Source organism: Scyliorhinus canicula, chromosome 19 (assembly GCF_902713615.1).
Source record: "Scyliorhinus canicula chromosome 19, sScyCan1.1, whole genome shotgun sequence".
NCBI lineage: Eukaryota > Metazoa > Chordata > Chondrichthyes > Carcharhiniformes > Scyliorhinidae > Scyliorhinus > Scyliorhinus canicula.
Window position 1 is genome coordinate 11,257,348 of NC_052164.1, and position 6,000 is coordinate 11,263,347.

The following is a 6,000-nucleotide window of genomic DNA, read 5'->3' on the forward strand; positions in this document are numbered from 1 at the left end:
GTTGACACTGTTACTGGACATCTAGCTGAGCTGACTGGACGGCTGGTTAGTGATGCGGAGCAACAGTAACAGCATGGGTTCAATTCCCTTACCGGCTGAGGTTATTCTCAACCTTATCCCTACCCGAGGAGTGGTGACCCTCCAGTCAGCATGCTCTCTCTCTCTCCCTCGTCGCACAAAAAAAAACAGAAGCATATGGTCCTCTGGGACTTGGTGACTTTCGCTGGTCATTTACAAGTTCATTGCATTTGCAGCTCTTCTCATATCTTTGAGACACTAATCAGAGTTCAGAGCCTCACTTTGCTGCCAAGCCATTTGACATCAAAGTCAGATCAGAAATAATTCAGAACCAAAGTTCAACATTTACCCGAAAGGTAAAACTGTGACTATGATCACCAAGTGAGACAGTACCCATTATTACCTTCTCCAGCACCTCAGTTAAATGACTTTGAAAAGGACGCCCAAGACTTGAGGCACCACTTCCAAGCACAGGAATGCTGCTCATCTGCTTTTCAGGATTATTTTTAAAATCTTGGGCGGGATTCTCCGACCCCCCTGGGGGTCAGAGAATCGCCCGGGGCCGGTGTCAAACCCGCCCCCGCCGTGTCCCGAATTCTCCATCCCCCGAGATTTGGCGGGGGCGGGAATCGCGCTGCGCCAGTCGGCGGGCCCCCCGCGGCGATTCTCCGGCCTGTGATGGGCCGAAACCCCGCCGCTGACAGGCCTCTCTCGCCGGCGGGAATCAAAACACCTACCTGACCGGGGGGATTGGTGGCGCGGCGGGCTCCGGGGGCCTGGGCCGATCTGACACCGGGGGGTGCCCCCACGGTGGCCTGGCCCGCGATCGGGGCCCACCGATCGGCAGGCGGGCCTGTGCCGTGGGGGCACTTTCTTTCTTCCGCCTCCACCATGGCCTTCACCATGGCGGAGGCGGAAGAGACCCCCTCCCCTGCGCATGCGCCGGTATGACGTCAGCAGCCGCTGACGCTCCGGCGCATGCGCGGACTTATGCCGGCCGACAAAGTCCTTTCTGCCCCGGCTGGCGTGGCGCCAAAGGCCGTTCACGTCAGCCGGCAGAGTGGGAACCACTCCGGCGCAGGCCTAACCCCTCAATGTGAAGGCTTGGCCCCTAAAGGTGCGGAATTTGGGGTAGCCCGACGCCGGAGTGGTTCACGCCACTCCGACACGCCAGGACCCCCCGCCCCGCCGGGTACGGGAGAATCCCGGCCCTTGCAAATAAAGTTGCAGATTTGTTTTCGTCTGGACCACTCATCCACACTGTGGTGTGTTTTGCTTTCCAGTTGACCCGAATGTCCGATGTGTAGCACACGTGAAACAACTAGGCAAAAAAATGGTAAATGTTAAGAATGTGGCCTGTTCTTCTCATTTGCACACACCATGATTTAGGTTTTGAAACCTATGTGGCACAGATCAATGAATATTGCTGCAAACATACTGATCCTGTTGCTATTTCAACTGTATTTATGATATTCTATTGAGGTCAGACCTTCACCGAAGTCCCAAGTGTTTCCCACTATTAAGTGGGTCAAATTACATATTCCATGTTGCTGTCAACCTCATGCAGCTCCACCTTCGACAATAGGGTCATGTTAGTGTCAAGGGAATAATAATGTGAGTAAACCTGTGACAGAGAAACCATCAAGATCAGTGTGCAGGCAGCAAAATATTCCCTCCCAGCTTTTCCACCTCTCCTATTATCGGAGGGTATCTTTATGTTTAAATTGTGGTGAGTTTGGTACATCAAAACACCCTAATGACATTGTATATTCATATATTGCACATAGAACTTGGGAGGTGCCTAACTATACAAACTGACCAGCTCCAGTCAGTCTACACTAATGGATTAAGTTGCTGAGCCTGGCTTAAAGCGTATGCCACTGTACAAACAAGGAATTAGCTTCCAAGCCATGAACTAATGCTAAATGCAAAAGCTGTTTTGTATTGAGGACTCGTGTCACTGAACACGACCAATGCTACTGAATTCTTTACTTTGCCAACTGCTCCAATGGTGATTAGTTTGCGCTTTTGCAAATTACTGTTGCCAGTGTTTTTTAAAAAAATAGAAAACCCACTGATGAAATCTTGCACCGTATCAACACACAATATACTCTAGTGCCAAGGTTCAGCTGTGTTTAATCTACCTGGTCCCTTTTAGACTTTAATGCCTAATTACTATAAATCCTAAGGTCAAGTGCTGTTGCAGATTGACGGGTGCTGGTAAATTTCCAGCTTCAGGTTACAGGAAGCAAGCATGAAAATACTGCGCTTTAAACCAGTTTTTTAAAAATATTCTATACCCGAAGGTCTGTGGTTATGTTTGTGGTCTTGGTTTATCTATACTGTTTTATCTATTTATCTCTAACACATGGTACATAGACACTCATGGTGTCTTATTTAATCTTTGTATCTGCACCCAATTGGAAGGCCCTCGTTACTTCCAAATTTGTGTTACGACTCCCTGGGCTAGGGCACAGTCAATTCCAGACCCCCTTTGACGCAGAGTCTCAACACAACTGAAGTAACCAATAACTCTTAGAAAAATACTGCAAGTCTTTGGCCCTTGGCTGCCCAATAATTACAGTCACCAGGTTTGTAAATTGAAACAATTTATAATGACACATATATACACACACACACAAACAAACAAGGGGCAGGTGTCATGAGAATGTCACTTTTAAGAAATGTTTCTCTGCTCAAGTTACTGCCGTGATGTCAGAGTGTGGGTGGAGCTGAGCTCTGGCTCTGCTTTTTAGTTTCACTTTGAGAAAAGCTTGGGTGTGTCTGTGTTTTTTGGTTTTGTTTTAGGGTTGGAGCTGCAGCCAGCCAAAGAAGGTGTAATGTTGTTCCCTCTGCCATGTAAAGACTATCTCTTGATCATTTTGTGAATTCAGAGTGATAACTGTTCTCAGTAGTGAATTTAAACCTGATGTGCTTCTGTCTTCTGCAAAACTCAATGGACTGTGTCTTAACTCACAACAACTTCTATTCCCCTTTCAGCCCGGTGTTTCCTGACCTACCCTGGCTCCATGTCAAACAACATCTTGACTTTAAAATTCTCGTCTTTTTCAAATCCCTCCATTGCTTTGTCCATTCTCATCAACCCTCAGAGATGTCTGCGCTCCTCTAATTCTGGCAATCTTCTGTATTCCCAATTATAACTTCTCCATTATTGGTGTCTTTGCCTTCAGCTGTTTTGGTCCCAGGCTCTGGAAAACCCTTCCCATGCATCTCAATTTACTTTCCTCATTTAAACACATTCTTTAACACCAACCTCTTTAACCAAACGTTTGTTAATTTGACTTAAATTTCTCCTTGTGTCATACGTTCATTTACAATACTCCTATGTAGCGCCATGGGATTTTTTAATGTTAAAGGCACTATATAAATATAAGCTGTGGACCTCCTGTGACTGTAATGATACTTAAATGATGTACAAGGGGGAACCACGGTGGTGCAATGGTTAGCACTGCTGTCTCACGGTGCTGAGGACCCGTTATCGATCCCGGCACCCTGTCCATGTGGAGTTTGTACATTCTCCCAGTGTTTGCGTGCGCCTCACCCGCACAGCCCAAAGATGCGCAGAGTAGGTGGATTGGCCACGCTAAGTTGCCCCTTTATAAAAAAAAACTTTTTAAAAAGGGAGGGGGGCGGGGGGGTGAGAAGGTTGAACAAGGGCAGACGTGGTATATCACAATGCACAAAATTTTACGACTGAATAGATAACTCAAACACTGCTACTCTATGGCTTTACCCTTTGGTACCAGTAAACGTAACGTTTATGTAAACATAGTCAGGGAGCTTTGCAAAGGGAATACTGCTCACTAGTCATAGGTTCAGATCAATGGATGCAGAATTTCAGATAGCTTTGTAACCAAATGTGATGTCTTGCAGTTGGTAGATTTTTTTCAATATTTTAAACTCAGAACACACCTGCGGTGTTACTTGTGGTGAGATGGAGAACAAGAAGTGTTTGACACCATCAACATATCATTCAAATTGTGATGGATTATGGGATTATTAATGATAATTGCAGGTTTCAGGTATACAATTCTGTCATATTTATGCGGAAATTATAAATCAGGAGCTTTGTTTATAATGTTTACTTGCTCATGCACTCAACTTTATGACTTACGTTTTTGAAAGGTGCTAGAAGATGTTACAAAAAGGCGGCATCTTGTAATACATGGAGGAAAAACAGCAACTTAATGAATGGCAAGAGCATGCCAGGGTTCCAGAAACAGTGAGGAATCAGCATTTGGAAGCAGAGATACTGGCTAGTTCACAAGTGTGTGATGTGTGTGTGTGGTGGGCAGCACGGTAGCATAGTGGTTAGCACAGTTGCTTCACAGCTCCAGTGTCCCAGGTTCGATTCCCGGCTTGAGTCACTGTCTGTGCGGAGTCTGCACATTCTCCCAATGTCTGCATGGGTTTCCTCCGGGTGCTCCGGTTTCCTCCCACAGTCCAAAGATGTGCGGGTTAGGTGGATTGGCCATTCTAAATTGCCCTTAGTGTTGGGTGGGGGTACTGGGTTGTGGGGAACGGGTGGTTGTGTGTGCTTGGGTGGAGTGCTCTTTCCAGGGGCCGGTGTGGACTCGATGGGCCAGGCGGCCTCCTTCCGCACTGTAGATTCTATGAGACTGAATGTTAGCTTGTGGCAATAGTGGGAGGGTGAATTTGTGGTAATAAATTGCAGTGAAGGTGTGGGAGCATTTGGGAAGGGATTTACTGGGCACAGACCTCAGGGATTGGTGATAGGTGGGGCGGTGCAGTTTAGGCCACTGGAAGAGGAGATTGTGGTGACTTGCATATACTGCTGGGTTTTGAAAGCAGTGCATGGGAGAGAGACCTGGAAATAATCAAGATGGCAGGCATAGAAAGTGGTACTATTGTGCTTGCTGGGTGGAGTCGGTGGATATTTTTGGAAACAGCATAGCAAAGAGAAATTGTATTTCCCTCTTCCCCCTCAAAATGGAAGAGGTTTCCAAGCACCGAGGTGGAAGGTTATCTTAATTGCAGCACTCGTAATAATTGTCAACTGTGTGCCAGCAATTAGAATACAAATAAGCTTTACACTTGACATGCTCCTGACAAGTGCCAGAGAGCCATTCATTGGAACCTGCCCTGTCACAGAAGAGCCTGGATACTATTGTCAAGTCTCACTGAGCTTTTAAATTCTCTGTTTACATCCTAGAATGCAGTGATAGAACTTCCCTGACAGAAGATAGATGGGACAGAGGGGCCCAATTTTCACAGGCTTTAGAAAATGGACACTGTACAGAACAGCATATCAAACGTTGGAATGACTCAAAGCCAACAGTCGTAGAAGAAGGAGGAACCAATCTGAGGCAAGTATAACAAATAGGCTAGGCTTAGATTTAGGAAGTTTAAGGATGACAGAAAGTAAATGTTGCACTTACAGGAAGTGGCGCTATACACAAGAGAGATAGACAGATATCTTCTGGTATGGTTTTCTTCGAACGTAGTTCAATCACAAAATATAAATCGCTCTCTGTGAAGTCAATTATATTTAAGAAGCAATTAGGTACATATTGAAGAGGACAAACGCTAAAGGATACGCACAAAGAGAAGGATAATGGAATTAGAATAGTACCAATCTGGAGCTAAAAGCAAAGACCAACAGCCAAATTTCTTCCTTCACTACTGAAACTTTTACGATTCTTTGACTTGATCTTGGTTTGAGAGAAAGGTGCAGGGGTAGATTCTTGCTTTAATCTGGCATCACTGAAGTTTGCACTGGTCAGGTGATTACAAAGGGCTAATTTTGAACCATGATTCAGTGCCTGACAGAGGCAGAAAAGACAATTAAATCAAAGCTCTAAGGTGCACAAGACACACACTGAAGTGCAATGAAGAAGATTTGCGAACAAGACTAAATGAAGAAATAAAAGCAAAATTAAACTAGCATTTTTCTTCACTTGTAGAACCTGCACATATAAAAGTTACATATTACTGCTAGGC

General features: G+C 45.5%; 1 protein-coding gene across 1 annotated transcript in view; it reads right to left on the reverse strand.

Annotated features, from left to right (window-relative positions):
- LOC119954498 (F-box/LRR-repeat protein 20) overlaps positions 1-5,526 on the reverse strand; it is a 109,854-nt gene extending 104,328 nt beyond the window's left edge. Inside the window, exon 1 of the mRNA XM_038779785.1 lies at positions 5,439-5,526. The gene's annotated coding sequence lies outside the window, so the exon portion shown is untranslated. The remainder of the gene's footprint in view (positions 1-5,438) is intronic.
- Positions 5,527-6,000: the final 474 nt, after the last annotated feature.